This window comes from Thermobia domestica, chromosome 2 (genome assembly GCF_964235325.1).
Source record: "Thermobia domestica chromosome 2, izTheDome1.hap1.1, whole genome shotgun sequence".
NCBI lineage: Eukaryota > Metazoa > Arthropoda > Insecta > Zygentoma > Lepismatidae > Thermobia > Thermobia domestica.
This window is the reverse complement of record NC_137455.1, coordinates 104,410,701-104,428,806: the sequence shown is the minus strand read 5'-3', so window position 1 is coordinate 104,428,806 and position 18,106 is coordinate 104,410,701.

Genomic DNA, 18,106 nt, shown 5'->3' with positions numbered 1-18,106 from the left:
TCACAGTCTCCTTTAGCCTACCCGACATAACTGCGATACGTAAAACTCAAAGATTTAATTTCATTTCCAAACATCTGTTACTCTCCCTCCCCCTCAACGGTCGTCAGGACTGTTGACAACTCCGTTTTTACTAAAATAGTCAAGTAACAATTCAAAAGTCAATTTCCTCTATTATCAATTGGCTAAACTCAAGGCCAACGATTGCAACCGCACAAGGCGCCAAATTTTAGGGGATTTTAGGGACGTCAAATTCACTATGATGGTTAAGCTCCACTATTATAATTTTGCTTGAAACGGCAGACTCAGACATGGGCCTGTTCAAATTACGTAGCATCTGTAGTTACTATTTCGTGTCAGGCTTCAATCAATCTGGGATTGTTTTTCTGAGTCCACCATAACAAACTTTCCCCCTTATTAAACTCAGAAGACTTCAATGTTGATGAATCTTGTATGTATGATGCTTTACCGTAAATTTATCGCCGCGTATTAATAAACAACAAACAAAAAAAGATACTTTGCCACCATCACATCAGGTGTACGTACGAAGAGAAAAACGTAGGAAAATGATTTCATTGAAAAATAATCAATAGAAACCAGGGCATTTGCCTGAGTTAGGGCGCCCGGGGCGAGACGCATTTATTCACTATTATCAGTTTGTATACATATCGTTATTTTTCTTCTGGTTCTTTTTAATGTAAGAACACATGTATATAAGAAAGGTAACAAGAAGTGTATTATTATTATTATTATTATTATTATTATTATTATTATTATTATTATTATTATTATTATTATTTCAGGTTCTATTGTTATTATCTTAACGCACTTATAATTTACCCAAACATATTGTACTTGGTTTCCGATTTTATATTATGAAATTCATGTATCAAAGCAGTAAATACCATATTCAATTACCAACCCTGACATCCCTTGCCATTCCAACATTATGTCATAACCCCGACTGCCAAAAAAGAGGGAAAATAAAAATACAACTGTTCAATAAAATTTCCATTAAAATGACACATGTGCTATTCACTCACTAATGCAGGTAAATGTAATTAAGTGTTTTAAAATACTCAATCTTATTATGAAAGTTGTAATTTATTATTTAGGCCTAGACATATTTAGATACACTCTATACCTCCGTATGCGGGGGCTGATGATGGAAGACGGAACACCAACATTCACCTGTACTTCAGCGTGGTGGGAGAAAAAACTTCTTCTTTTTCCTATCCTTTTATGTGAAACAGAGAATAATAGGCGAGGAGGCAAATTTATACATATTTTAGATTTTCAAACTATACTATGCATAGGTGTCTTATAGAACAACTTTTTCCTTTAGTCCGTTCGTCCTTCTGTCGACACGTATCACAAACAAAACGTTAAAAGATATCGCTTAAAGAAGCGTTTAATTGCAAGAAAACAAACATGACTATTCACAGCATTCTACAAGAATCGGGAACGATTCCAATTTACTATTATTTTAGGTTTCAATACTAATTTCGTTAGCGAAAAATCTGTAAACGATATGAAGAAGAAGATTGTGCAATAAATTCAGCATCTCAAGAATTTCCCCTTCTCTGTTTAAGCTTTATTCAAACCGGAAATGATTCAAATTAGCGTTTTCTTGTTTCAACGGTTATCAACACAGAATGAAAATCGTTATGATTTAGCGAAGAGTGGTTTTTGGCAAACTTCAGCTTTTGAAGACAACATAACATAACTATCCGCAATACTCTATTAAAACCGAAAATGGTTCAAATTTACTATTATTTCCGGTTTCAATAGTGATTTCCATTGATTGAAAATGAAAAGAGATATTCAGTTGTTGTTTTAGCAATCGATTCAGCTTCCCAATAATTGCTTTTGGTATTCAAATTTAACTTTTACTCTAACCGGAAGTCTTCAAATTAATCATTCCATGAATAAGTTACACTTCGTCCGTTAACTCTCTATTCTAACGGTAACTGGTTCAAATTAACAATTCAACATAATCGCCACAGAACAGAGACGGTAAGACAATAGATAGCGACAACTGTTTCTTCCAACTGATATATCGTCTGAACAGTATATATAACATCATTACCCAAAACACTGTATCGAAACAAGAAGTGGTTGAATTTACTAGTATTTCCGGTTTCAATACAGATATCTATAGAGCAAAATTTGTAAGATACATTGAGAACACTTTTTTTCAATCGACTCAAAGTCCCAGGAGAAGATTCTACTTCTACATTTAGCCCTTTATTGAAGCCAAAAGTGGTTCAAATTAACAATTTGAGCTTTCAACCCTTATCACCATACAACAAAAATAGTAAGAGATATCGAGTAATTAGTTTTTGATATCCGAGGAACAGATTCAAACTTTGATCTTATTAATTTATCGCAATCAGTACTTATGGATGTACTAATTCGAGTTTATTGAATTTGCATAAGTTAGAAATCTACGGTAGTTTCACACTGTGAAACGAAAGGCGTATTTTTTTTAATACTTCACTTGAGATCGGAGGTTAAAGGAGACGATGATTATGATAATGAACGAAATGGAGGAATTTTAAAGTGGGGGGCAAACGGGAGAACTCCAACGGAAGAAGTCACTTTGTTTTTCTACTACAAGAAATCTGCTTGGCGCGACCTTGGACCGAAACGCTAGTTCCACATCGTGTAATAACTGTTCTTTACTTTTCTGCGCGTTTATTTCGACGTTTTGCGTGTCAAAGAAAATAGGTCAAAATGAGCCACCAAAGTCGGACGACCCGCCACTATCGAATTTCGAGGTCGTTTCTTTCACTTCGTTTAGTGCCTGTTTTGTACTGTTTTGTGCGTCACCGGAAGTGGGTCAAAATGGACTACAAATATAACGAAACAAGTTGATGCTGTTTCGCGACCAATGAATTTCGATATCGTTTCCTTCACATCGGTTTGTGCGTGTTTGGTACCGTTTTGTGCGTCACCGGAAGTGGGTCAAAATGGGCCTCCAGTGTGGGACGAAACGACATATTATTAGGCCAATATTAAGTTTCGAGGTCGTTTCTTTCACATTGTTTATTGCCTGTTTTGTGAGTGTATTTTGATGTTTTGTGCGTAAGCGGAACAAGGTCAAAATGGGTTTCCAAGATGGGACGAAAATGACCCAGAATTCCGCCACTATCGAATTTCGAGGACGTTAATTTCTCATCATAGAATGCCTGTTTTGTACCGTTTTGTTCGCCTGTTTCCATGTTATGTGCGTCTCTGGAAGTTGTTCAAAATTGACCTCCGAGGGGGAGGAAAATGGCCCACTGTTTCAACACTACCGAATTCGAAGTCTTTTCCTTCACATCTTTTTGGGCGTTTTTGTGGTGCCATATTAAGCGTCTACTTCCTCGTTTTGTGCGTCACTGGACGTGGGTCAAAATGGGGCTCCAAATATGGTGGAACAGCACTAACTTGTTCCGCTACCAACGAATTTCAAGATCATTTATATCACATCGTTTTCTGCGTGTGTTGTGACGTTTTGTGCGCCTTTTTCACGTTTTGTGCGTCACCAGAAGTGTCTCAAAACGGGCCTCCAAATATGGCGAACAAGTAATTGTGTTCCGGCACCAACGAATTTCGAGATCGTTTCCTTCACGTTATGTGCGTGTTTTGTGCGTCTATTTCCATGTTTCGTACGTCACCGAAAGTGTGTCAAAATGAGCCTGCAAGGTGAGAGGAAAATTGAGCAACGTTCAGCCACAATCGATTTTTGAGGTCGTTTCCTTCTCATCATTTTGTCCGTGTTTTGTGCCGTTTTGTGCACCTATTTCAATGTTTTGTGCATCATTGCGAGTGGGTCAAAATGGGTTTCCAAGATGGGATGAAAATGGCCCAGAGTTCCGTCACTATTGAATTTCGAGGTCTCTAATTTCGCATCGTAGAATGCCTATTTTGTACAATTTTGCGCGTTTGTTTCCACGTTTTGTGCGTCATCGGAAGTGGGTAAATATGGACCCAATGTGGGAAGAAAATGACCGAATATTCCGCCGCTATCGAATTTTATGTCAACCTTACATCATTAGTTCGTGTTTGTGCCGTTTTGTGCGCCTATTTTTACTTTTTGTGCGTCAAGATAAGTGCGAGAAAATGGGCCTCCAATGGGGGACATTCCGCTACTATTGATTTTGGAGGTCGTTAGTTGCACATCGTTTAGTCCCTGCGTTGTGCCGTTATGTCCGCCTATTTCGACATTTTGTGCGTCAACGGAAGCGAGTCACTATGGGCTTCCAAATATGGCTGAAGAGCAAATCTTGTCCCGCAACCAACGAATTTCGAGATCGTTTCCTTCACATCGTTTTGTGTGTGTTTTGTGAAGTTTATTGGGCCTATTTCCATGTTTCGTACGTCACCGGAAGTCTGTCAAAATGAGCCTCGAAGATAAGAGGAAATTGACGCAATGTTGCGCCACTATTGAATTTGAACGCTACTTCCTTCACATTTTTTGTGCGTCTTTTGTGTTGTTTTGTGCACCTATTTTGTGCACGTTTTGTTCGTAACCGTAAGAGAGTCAAAATGTGACTATAAATATGGCAGAACATTGTTAGGCCACCAACGAATTTTGAGATCGTTGCCTTCCCATCGTTTTATGTGTGTTTTCTTCGCCTGTTTGTATATTTTGTACGTGACTAGAAGTGGGTCGAAATGGGCCTCCAATGTGGGAGGAAAATGACCCACTTTAAGCCACTATCGAATTTCGAATTTGTTTCTTTTCCATCGTTTCGTGGCTTGTTTGTACGTTACCGGAAGTAGGTCAAAATGGGCCTATAGATATGGCGGAAAAGTGTTTCGCCACCAACAAATTTCGAGATCGTTTCCTTTACATCGTTTTATGTGTGTTTTGTGTGGTCGTTTGGGTCACTGGAAGTTTTCCAAAATGGGCCTCAATGGTGGGACGAAAGTGACCTAGGTATAAGCTACTATCGAATTTCAAAGTCGTTTGTTTCGCATCGTTTAGTGCATCACCGGAAGTGGGTCAAAATGGGCCCACTATTTAGGACAAAAATGACCCACATTTCCGCCATTATCGAATTTCGAGGTCGTTCTTAGGCATCGTTTAGTGCCTGTTTTGTGCCGTTTGTGCGATTATTTCCACATTTTGTGCGTCGCTGGAAGTGAGTTAAATGGGTCTACAAATTTTGCGGAACAAGTTAATGCTGTTCCGCCACCAACGAATTTCGAGTTCGTTTCCTTCACATTGTTTTGTACGTCACCATAATTGGGTCAAAAATGGGCCTACTAATATGACGGATTTAGTTAATGCTGTTCTGTCACCATCCATTTTTGAGGTCGTTCTCTCGACATTGTTTTGTGCGTGTTTTGTGTCATTTGTAGCATTCAAGTTAATGAGTTGGGGCCATTTTAAAATTTCGCCACTTCGATCACGTGTAGTGCGACATCATCAAATTCGAATTTTAAGTACCAGAATTTTGTCCATTCTTCGTTCATTTTTGTCCGCCGAAGATAACAATTGTACCATTCAAATAAACGAGGGAGGGCGAATTCAAAATTTTGCGACTTCGATCACCTATAGTACGACATCTTGACATTTGAGTTCTAACTAGCTCAGAATTTTGTGCCATCTTTGTCAACCCAATGATTTTCTTTCTACGATTCAAATTAACGAGGTATGGCTATTTCAAAATTTGGCCACTTCTATCACCTGTAGTGCTAATCTTCAAAATCGAACTATAATTATTCTGAATTTATTTCAGATTTTGTATATTTTTGTACCACCAAGAAAATATTTTTACAATTCAATTTTAAAAAGAGAACAATTGAAAATTTTCAGCACTTCGATCACGTGTAGTGCGACATTTTCATATTCGAATTTAAACTATTTCAGAACTTTCAACATTTTTTGCTAAGAAATAATTTTGTACCATTCAATTAAATCAGGGACGGTCATTTCAAAATTTGGTCACTTGCATCACCTATAGTGCTACATCTTGAAATTCGAATTTTAACTAGATTCGGATATTATTAATCTTTTGTCCATTTTTATACCGCCAAGAAAAAATTGTATCATATAAATACACGAGGGAGAGCTAGTGATGGGCAGTGCGAATATTTCTGGTGGGAAGGAATTTTAAAAATGGGAATATTCCCGGTTTTTTTCCCTGGCCTATAAATTTCCGGGAAGGAATTTATTTCCATTTCTTTACTTTATTTTCCAAATTATAAGAACCATATGACTAATTACTTTATTTTAATATATTATGATTTTCTTCTAGGTTTTAAAGAATTTGGAGGTTAAAAAATTTTAAATTCTTTGACTGTACTTTATATAACTAATAATATAAGTTTTTAAGTTCCATTTCCATTTGCACTAAAAAGTAGGGTAATTGGTTAGTATTGGGGGGCAAAAACTAGCAAAAAGTAGGATGATTTACGGAAGAAATCAGTTGATAGTGGTGTTCAAGTAGTCAAGAAAGTACAAATTTTTTAGGGCAGTAGGGAATTTGTACAAACCGTAAAGGTAAGTGGAAGTGATTTATGTGAGAAAAGAAAGTGAATTGTTGGTAACCAAGATTGAAAACAACGTGCCTGCGGGGCTCAAATCCGCCTTCACTCGCTTACGCTCGCTCGGGAATGCTGTCTCAATTTAATGTTGGTAACGTAATTTAACGTATGAAACCATAAAACAACCTCATCGCAATAGAATATCGTAAAAAGTATGTGCTAAATATGCCCCCCCCCCCCCAAAGATAAGCAATAGCCAAAATTAGCAAAGTACTAATTTACAAATGATGAAAAGAATCCATTTGGTAAAGTAATGTAGAATTATGTAGAAATAGAGATGAACTACTATTAATAAACCGTGAACCACCGTTAGTAATAGACGTCTTTCTGTCTCCTCTCTCTGACTCGAATTTCTGAAGAGGTACTCGGACTTGTCTTACATGTGAATTAACGCATTATCTTACGAGAAATGGGCAAGAAGAAAGGTGGCGTTAGGAAAGTATCTTGCAAATATTGTCAACATATATATTTATGCGCAAATGTTGACAAAATGGTGGGACATGTGTCTTCTGACAGTTACTCAACCTAATTTGTTTATAACATTTAAAAATTTAATATGTTTATAATATCAGTAGTAGAGTCAAGTTTAGAAAATCCACTTACATGTAAATTTAAACTGTTTAGCGGTTTAAAAGTATGTGGACTTACTATACCATTTTTGAAACATTTACTTTCATAGAACATATTGTAAATAAATATCCATTTATGCGTACTCTCTAAATATAATGAAATATTAATAAAATAACATAACATCGTTCAGAATATACATTTTAAAGACTCCTCTAGGGACAACAGTAAAAATATACTGTGATATAGAAACGAATTTAACTTTGAAATTATAATATAGTAACAGAATGCAATTTTCTTTGTGATTATACATAAATTCCCGGAAAATTCCCATTTTGGGGAATCTTCCCGCCGGGAATTTACCCACCACTAGGGAGAGCCATTTGAAATGAGCCACATCCATCATTTTTGGTGCGCTATCTCCAAATTTGAATTTTAACAAGCGTAGAAGTTTGTCCAATTATTGTACATTCTTGTACCAACAATTAAACGTTTTGTACCATTCAAATAAACAACAATTGGTCATTTCAAAATTTGGGCACTTCAATCATCTGTAGCGGGGCATCTTCAAATTCGAATTTCAATTAGCTCAAAACTTTGTCCAATTCTTGTGCATTTTTGTACCACCAAGTAAGAATTTTGTACCATTCAATTAAACCAGGGATGGTCATTATAAAATTTGGCGAATTCGATCACCTTTAGTGACACATCTTCGAATTCGAATTGTAACTAGCTTGGTGGTAGAAAAATATTTTAAAAGTAGGCAAAAACTAAGCTTGATAAAATTCCAATTTGAATATGTCGCATTACAGATGATCGATTTGGCTAAAATTTTGAATGGACCTCCTCGTATATTTATAGGTACTAAATTTTTCTTGGTGGTGGAAAATTGTATCCTCGTCGCCAAAAGTGCCTTTACATCGCCGTGACGGGTATGTGACCGCGCAGTACTCCAAGGAAGGGATGGTTGCATAAGAAATTTTGATTAATTTTGAACAGTTTTTATTTTGACTAGGGAAATAACGGAGATATAGGGAGTAAAGGCATAGATTTGAAGCATCAGTACACTATCATCTCTGAAAAGATTCGTATTCTCAGTTTTTCATTTTATTATCTTCTACATTCTTCTATGTTAAGTTAATAACTGCTGACAACTGCTACTAGCGCTTTTCACTCTTCAGGAATTTAACACGACATGTTCGGAGGACACTTTTCTAAGTCCTAAATGTATGCGTGAATTATTTCATTCGTCTCACTGTCCTTATTTCAGAATGGAAACTGAATATGCTGAACGTGTTTCGCTGTCGTCAAGCAAGGGTTGTAATAAATGTAAATAAGGTTCTTATTATTAAATTAAACACAGAAGTATATATTACATGTATAACACAATATAATACAGTAATTAACCAACATAATAATCAGTAACGCCCACAGGATTTTTTCGAACGGGGGGGGGGCAAAAGACAGATATAGAGTTTTTCGATTTATTGCCCTATATGTATTAAAAGTCATTATTTATCATTGATAGCGTATATCCTCTTACTTTATAAAATCGCCTGTGTAACCTATTAGTCAGAACACACATCTCCAGATATAATGTAGAGGGAAAAGAAGGAAAGAGATATGAAAAGTGGCGTAACTAATTTTACTGCGCCCTGGATAATCCATTACTCATACACACCCCCTGTCCCACGGATTTCAACTGTTGCGTTATATATATATGGTTCCATGTTAGAAGGCCCCGAAAAAGGGCGAGGATAGAAAGGCCCGAGTCAAAACGGGGCTCGGTTTTAAAAGGCCACGCATAAAAAGAGCAAGGTCAAAATTGGCCCCGCGACAAAAATGCCCGAGCCGAAAATGCACAGCGTGAAAATGTTCCTCTCGTCAAGAGGGCCCGGGTCAAAAGATCATTGCGGGAAGAGAGTCCGAGACAAAAGGGCCCTATGTACAAGAAACCGGACAAGTGGACACCGACTCAAAAGGACACGGGTCAAAAGATTGTTGCGAATAAAGACCCGAGTCAAAAGGGCCTTATGTCAAAAAAGCCGGGTCAAAAAGGACCCCGCTTCAAAAGGGCACAGGTCAAGACGGTCCCGCATCAAAATGACCCGAGTCAAAATGACCTCGCGACAAAAGGTCCCGCGTCACAAGGAGCGAAGTCAAAAGAGCCCCGCGTCAAAGGGGTCGGCAAATAGAATTCCACGGCTAAAAAACCTGAGATCAGGAGTGAAAATCAGGAGAAAGATACATATGACCAATGGCGTAACTAATTTTATTGTGCCCTGATCGTTCATCATCTATTTACTCATACCTTCCCCCTGCCGCCCGCATTTCAGCTGATATATATATATATTTCTATGTCAGAAGGGCACGGACAAACGACAAGAATAGAAATGCCCAAACCAAGTGTCGAAGTGGCCCTGCGACAAAAGGATCCGAATCAAAACAGCCCCGCTGTCAAAAGGGCCGGAATCAAAAGGACGTCGCGACAAAAAATGCCCTATCAAAAATGTCCGAGTCAAAAGGGACCTCACCTCAAAAAGGACCCGTGTCAAAAGGGTTAAAGGCGAAAGGGCACCGCGAAAGGAAGCCCGAGTCAAAATGACCGACTCAAATGGCTCCGCGTAAAAAGGACCCGGCAAATATAATTTCACGGTGAGAAAGCCTGAGATCAGGAGTTGAAATCAGGAGAAAGAAAGAGATAAGACCAGTGGTGTAAATAATTTTACTGGGCCCTGATCATTGATCATCTATTTAATCATACCTGCCCCACGCAGATTTGATGTGTATATATATATATATATATATATATATATATATATATATATATATATATATATATAGATAGATAGATATAGATATAGATAGATAGATAGATAGATAGATATAGTTCGTCAGAAGGACACGGACAAAAAATCGAAGAGAGAAATGCCCAAGTAAAGTGGACCCCGCTCAAAAGGGACCGGCGACAAAAGGGTCCAAGTCGAAAGGGCCCCGCTACAAAATGCCCCGAGTCAAAAGAGGCGCTGCGTTAAAAGAGGCCGTGTCAAAGAATTCCCGCGTCAAAAAGGCCCCGCGATAAAAGGCCCGGTAAATACAATTCCACGGCTAAAAACCTGAGATCAAGAGTGGAAATCAGGAGAAAGAAAGATATATGACCACTTGCGTAAGTAATTCTACTGTGCCCTGGATCGTTGATCATCTATTTACTCATAACTTCCTCCTGCCCAACGCATTTCAGCTGGTGAATATATATTCTATGCCAGAAGGGCGAGGACCGAAATGCCCAAGTCAAAAGGGCCCCACGATAAAACTGCCCTAGTGAAAAACGGTCCCGCGTTTGAAGGGCTCTTGCCCAAAAGGGCTCGGCGACCAAAAAGGCCGAGTCGAAAGGGTCGAAGTAAAAACGGACCCGGGTAGAAAGAGCTCGGGTAAGGAGTCTACGACAAATGAGCCCGCGTCAAAAGGGCGCTGTTTCAAACGTGCCCTGGTCAAAAGATCCGGAGTCAAAACGGCACTCTGCCAATACGGTTCGTGTCGAAAGTGCCACGCGTAAAATAGTCCCAAGTGAAAAAGGCCCCGCGTCAAAAAGCCTGAGATAAAAAGCACGAGTGGAAATCAGGCATGCACAAGTGTATATTGTCCCTTTGGTAAGTTGATGGTTTTTTGCAAAAGAAGGAAAAATATATGTAGTTATTAGTAACCAATAGGAAATTTGAATGGTGATTTAAGTTTTGTTTGGTTGTTGATTGTTCTGCAACAAATGCTATTTATTGCTTAAGTAATTTTCCATTAAAGTAAGGTTGCACTCCCGTCTTTCGGAGTTTGTATTCTCGTAACATAGCCTATTCAAACTTTATATATTATACATTTTCCCCCTAGTTCTAAAATTCGATTTCTTGCCCTGGACCAAGTATAGTATGAAAAATATTCTGTGAAAACGATTAGTTTAATTTTGCAGTGAGAAGACACACGTGAAGCTGTATACAGGATTAGTCAAAAGTATTGGGACAGAACAATAATAATGACGTGCGTGGATGGAGGCAAAAAATGTTACAATTGGGATTATCGCATTGATTTGGAGTGGGGTCACCTTCGAAACGATCTTGAATTCCGTCATATTGCATATCACACAATATTATTAAATATAAAAGGTTATGATTTTAGACTAACTTATACCTTAATATTCCTACAAATGAGAATGTGAACTCGTTTGTGACACATCATCTGTTTGAGACAGAGTATGCTCTGTTTTACAGGGTGTCTGATGTTTAAAAGTAAATTACAGACATTCAGTAAAGTGACATCAGCATCATCCCTATTTATTGTATGATCATGCTTCAGGTTTCGTTTTATCACAATACAGCATCCTTTTAAATGGCAAACTCCGCATCAAAAAAATTGCGACAGCTAACGCCGTGCAGTTAGGCCACCAAATATACATCTTCTTATCACATAGTCGTGTCAGGTAAAGAGAGCCCTCTCTCTCCTCCTTTCTTCTCTTCCATACTAAAATTAGCTAACAACATGAGCGCAATTCTTATTTCAAACTATACATGTATTAGTATATATTAAAAAATAACAAAACCGAGACGAAACAAGATTCATAGGTTGATGTAGGGAGAAACGGAAACACCCACATTGAAAAATTGAAACCAATGAATGTCTATTACACAGAGATTCAGAAATGAGCAGAAAGAGAGAGAGAAAAGAGGAAAGGAGAGGAGATGAAAAAGTAACGGGAGAACAGATAAAACTGTGGAATTCAAACGTAGTAAGAAAATAACCTAACATTATAAAGTTCCGTTTCCAGAAATCCAACAGTAATATAGAAATAACGTTGGTTTTTACATTCGTATTCGAATATATAGAACTATTCGAATATATAGACGATCCTTTAAATATTTATTATGTATCTATTAGACAGGTAGTATGATTTTTTTACATAAAATAATGGCTGCAAACAGAGATTCATCTTCTGATGGAGAACTTACAAGGCATCACTAGCGATAGTTCGAGTAAATAGTGTGTGATTTCTATATCATACACTGCAATAGTAAGTATGCTTCATATTTATATTCGTCCCCTCCCTCTCTCTCTTGACGTTTCCCTATCTGTCTTTGCATCTTTCACTTCTCTCCCTCTCTCCCTTTCACATATACATGCAGTTCATATTCCAAAGTTAAAACGGAGCAGAAGCCCAATATACCTGGTCCGGGGAATCTAATTAATTGTTAACTTCGGCGTCGTGTTTTTCGTGCTCTGGGGATAACATCAACGGTCCTAGTCATCTCTGACAAAAATACTGTTTAAACGCAAGGAATTAAGTAAAATCTCTTTTTTATCCTCTGGGTTATCGAATCTCAGTCGAATTACCGGTTCACTACGGATTTAAATTCCTCGATCCAGTGGTGGTGTATAACCTAACCAACATCATACAACTGACACGATGATGCGAATGAGCTCTTAGCGTGTTCTTTCTCTCTGTGCAAATTACGTTATATTCGGAAAAGCTGAAATCAATGCTGGATTTTCGGAACAGATAACTCTTCGGAAAAGACTAGAAAATGGTACCTCTCTGGTTATTTGAAACCAAAATTTTATTTTACTAGTTCGACACAATATTTGTTCCCGTCCTATAATTCAATGTGTTTTATTCACGTTGAAATTTGAAAGATGCTACATCTATGAGAAACATGAACTTTTCCTTTCCAATATTTGTAGCTTTGCATTACGATACAGTTTGGACTTTTAATATAGGTTATATCTGATAGATATTTAGCAATAAAATAGCACTCTTCAATTTTCTCTTTTTTCTTTCTTTCTCTTTTGTTTTCGTTTCGTTTTTTTCGTTCAGTTTGCATTAGTAGTCTGAAATGGAAGATATAACCAACGCTATCTACTGGGTATATTTGAATGTATTTTGGATCATTACGTCCAACGAACACTACCGAATTTGCAATCGAACCACGCGGAAACAAAGCATGTGTGTTAAACCTTTGACATTATCCTAGATGTGTCTCGGAGATCAACAGTTTTACTTGAAATTGAGTATGCTATCCATTTTGAAAGTAACATAATAAATATTTAAAGGATTATCTATATATTCGAATAGTTCTGAAAAACTATGTAAAAACCAACGTTATTTCTATATTACTGTTGGATTTCTGGAAACGGAACTTTATAATGTTAGGTTATTTTCTTACTACGTTTGAATTCCACAGTTTTATCTATTAACCCGTTACTTTTTCTTCTTCTCCTCTCCTTTCCTCTTCTCTCTCTCTCTCTCTCTGCTCATTTCTGAATCTCTGTGTAATAGACATTCATTGGTTTCAATTTTTCATTGTGGGTGTTTCAGTCTCTCCCTACATCAACCTATGAATCTTGTTTCGTCTCGGTTTTGTTATTTTTTTTATCTATACTAATACATGTATAGTTTGAAATAAGAATTGCGTTCATGTTTTAGCTAATTTTAGTATGGAAGAGAAGAAAGGAGGTGGGAGAGGGGTCTCTTTACCTGGCACGACTATGTGATAAGAAGATGTATATTGGTGGCCTAACTGCACGACGTTAGCTGTCGCAATGCTTTTGCATCGGAGTGTACCATTTACATTTCCCTATTGTGTCCCTGAAGTGAAAAATTTTGAGAGAAATCAGAATTTTTTCTGATTTTTAAATTTTTTTAGTCCCTTTGGACCCCCGTGTAAACGCAGACATCTTAAAATCAACTGAAAAATACTATATGTGTGTACAAAATTTCAAGTTTCTATCTTGAATAGCAAGAGCAGGAAAAGTATTTCATTTATCCATAATCCCCACAGTTCCCCAGACTACCGCAAAAGACCCTGATGGCAGGTAAAAAATTTCCCGAGAAATCCGTGTTTATTCTAGGATCATGATTTGCCATCATTCTGTTGAGAATAGAACTATCATTCAAACGGTATTATTCACATGTCTCTGTGATGTATCTAAGGCGGGAAAATCGCGAAGATTTTTCGTCAAAATAGACTTTTAAAATTTTGCCCCTCTGGACCCCTCTGTTTTAACGCAGAGATCTGAAAGAAATTTGATAAATACTATTCGGTGGAGTGAATATTTGTCCAAATTTAAATCTTCTAGGTGCAAAACTAAGCCTGGCAAATATCTATATATATATATATATATATATATATATATATATATATATATATATATATATATATATATATATATATATATTCCCGATTAAAACAGGATTTTGTGTAGAAATTTTCTTGAGACACCCCTGTTTATCCTAGAATCGAGGGTCCTACATAATTCTCTTGAGAACTGCCTTTCAAACGATACCATTCAAATGTCTCCATCGTGTATCTAAGGCGTGAAAATCGCGAAAAAGGTTTTTTTGGTAATTTTTTTTACCTTTTTGCCCCTATGGACCCCCAGTATTAACGCAGAGATCATCTGAAAAAATCTGATACATTTTGTTCGGTGGTCTTCATGTTTGTGCAAAATTTCAATCTTCTAGTTGAAAAGTAAATCCGCCAAAAAAAATTTAAAAAAATATCGGCCTAATAACAAAATATTTTTTTATAGTTTTGACGTCATCACCTCCTATGTCTCGACGCAGAAAGGCGTGAAACGATACATAACGTGTTCTACAATGCCTTTAGGCTTGGAAAAACAGAAAACCCAAAGTGAAAAGCTTTATTTGTTCTTTTTAAATGAAATAATGAAGACACTACTTTAGTAGCTAAAACATATTAACAATCCACAAGAACTGTCACATGCTGAAACCTTCATATCGATTTATGAATGGATTTTAGGTGCTGTACTCAACAAACGAAAGTCAAGCCTGATGTGTATAAACACAGCTGACCAACTCATGGCAGACACGTAGATTACAACTTTCGTGCCACAACATGTACTGTGGTAGTGGTTGTCATTCATAAAAGTAAAGCTCGGCATGTAAGTCTTGCAGGCCGAATATACCTTTTAAATATTTTTTATATTCAGTCGTCTTTGGTTAATTACAATACTATTTTCCTGCCAAAGAAATATCTCAGTATAATACGGAAACACACAATGCAACTGCTGTGGCATACTCACTCCCTAAGGGTGAGTCACGCGACAGTGTACTTATCAAAATGTGTCGGTGGCCTTGGCCTTGAAAACATTCAGCTTGCTGTTCATAGGAAAACACTCGCTGTTCGCACATAGCTTGTGCCAAAAGGACTAGCTCAGGAGAGTAATGCTCTCAGAAGTAGGAACGAGAAACACACTTCTGATTGGTTGGCGTTATCCATTTCTTGCCACGTTGCATTTAAATAGCAGAAATCAAATGATTGTTGTTATCGATCTTCGTGGCCGAATGAGCTAGCGCTATATGCTACTAATGAAAATCTATTTTGGTGTGAGTTCAAACCCGGCTCGAGGATTCTTTTTTACATTTATATTTTTTTATATTTTATAACACTTTTTAAATTAAAATAATATGAAAATAATATTCAAAAAAGTGATTTACTTACTTTTGTGCAGATAAATAGTAGTAGTTGTAGGAACGGGTTAGAAGCCTCGCAGGGCTCGTTTTGAAATGAAGTGAAATGAAATCTTTAAGTTCTACGTCCCACAGTTATGCCGGTTAGGCTAAAGGAGACGGTGATTATGAGAAATGAATGAAATGGTGGAATGAAGAAAGTGGGAGGAAACGGGAGAACCCCGAGAAAACCCACGCACACGGTGTTTGTCCACCACAAAGTAGGGCTCGTTTTGTTCCCCTTGTACTCCATGATATAAATTTTGTGACCAACTTAAAACAACTGGCCAGGATAGCGTTTAAAACAGCTGGCTAGAGTAGCGCGCGAAAAAAAACGTACTTCTGGGAGCATTACTCTCCCGAGTGGGCCGTGTGCCAAACACTGCTCATGTAGTCCCTTTCCAGCACAGCAAAAGGGCGAAAAAAAGAAAAGAAAGGAAAAAATAAAGAATACGGAAAACTGTTGCTTATGCAAAGAGTATTTGAAAACATTTCAAAAGGTACGCTATGACTATTATCAGTTAATTAGCAACAACCGATATCGCGGACAGATCCAGGAAGTTTTGTGGGGGGGCAGGTCGGAAAAATAAATTTGACACATTTCTTGATATGTGGTTGGCTATCCAAAAATGTGAACTACAGTGCTTCATAATACGTAGTTATCGCCCTTCTGGAGGCAGCATTGAGGAAAGCCATGTTGTTCAACACGAGAGAATCCAGGATTACCATAAAAAAACTTTTTATTACCTTTTTTTATTATTGCATTATTTTATTTTATTATTATCATTATTTTTCTTAAATTAGATTATGTAAACTATTTTTAATTTAATTTCCTATTAACATAATTCATATTAACTCTTTACTGATATCGTTATTTTTATACTGCATAAGTACTATCGTTGGGTCAGATTTAACCCCGTTATTTGTTTTGAAATTAAAATATGTTAATACGTGTTACCATTGGCAGTTGATTGTGGACCGTTTACTACTGCTATACTTTAATGGATTTAATAAGTTTTGATAAGCACACAGTGTTTATCCAGCACAAGGTTCACTTTGCGCGGGCTGGGATCAAACCCAGGACCCCATGCACCAGAGGTGAATACTCTACCACTGAGCCACCGCGGCCCCCTAGCAAGGTCAACGGAGAATAGACGACAGAAGCCTCAGTGAAACAATATATATATATATATATATATATATATATATATATATATATATATATTGTCCACAGCTAGAAATGTGTTTGCTGAGGGCAAATTTGATCCCCCACGATAGCAGTTACGAGTTAAGTATGTAGTTATAACTTAGGAAAAAGATAAGTAAAAACTTAGATTTTTAATAAAAATAACTTTGTATACTGTTAGTATATATATATATATATATATATATATATATATATATATATATAACGCAGCAGCTGAAATGCGTGGGGCAGGAGGGTATGAGCAAATCGATCATCAATGGAATGAATCGATCCAGTTAGGCCACTGGGCATATCTCCTTCCTTCTCTTTTCTTTACATTATATCTGGAGATGTATGTCCTGACTAATAGGCTACTGTGGCAATTTTAAAAAGTAAGATGATATACGCTATCAATGATAAACAATGACTCAATATATTAGGCAATAAATCGAAAAACTCTATATTATTGTTCTGTCGAAATGCCCTGTATACAGATCCACATATGTCTTCACAGAGCAACATTAAACTAATCTTTTCCACAGAATATTTTTCATTCTATACTTTGATCCAGGGGTGGAAATGGAATTTTAGAACTAAGGGGAAAGTCAATAATAGATAAGGTTTGATTCAGAAAGTCGGAAGTGCAAGCGAACTTTGATGGAGAACGACTTAAGCAATAGAGACTGTTGCAGAACAATTAACAAAAAAGCAAAATTAATATCACCATTCAAATTTATTATTTGTTAATAATAACTACAGATGTTTCTCCTTCTTTTGCACGAAACCATCAAACTTACCAAAGGGACAATATACACTTATGCATGCCTGATATTCACTCTTGCTTTGATCTGAGGCGTTTTACACGTGAAACCGTATTTACCGGGTAACTCTGACGCGGGGCCATTTTGACTCGTGCATTTTTGTCGCGGAGCACTTACGCCCAGACCTTTTTCATGCTGGGCCGTTCGACTCGGGCCCTTCTGAGTCAGGGTTCTTTCGACTCATTCTGCTCTGACGCAGGACTCTCTTAACTCGATTCCTTTTGACCAGGGCTCTCTTGACGCAGGGCTGTTTATACTCGGGCTCGTTTGACGAAGGGCCCTATTAACTCGGTTATTTTTGACCCGGGCCATTTTGACGCGTGGTCATTTTGACTTGGACTCTTTTTTCGCAGAGACTTTTGACCTGGACATTTCACTCTGGGCTGTTTTGACCCGGGCTCTTTTCACGCGGGGTCATTTTGACTCGGGCACTTTTGTCGCGGAGACATTTTGACCCAGGTCTTTTTGACGCGGGCTCTTTTC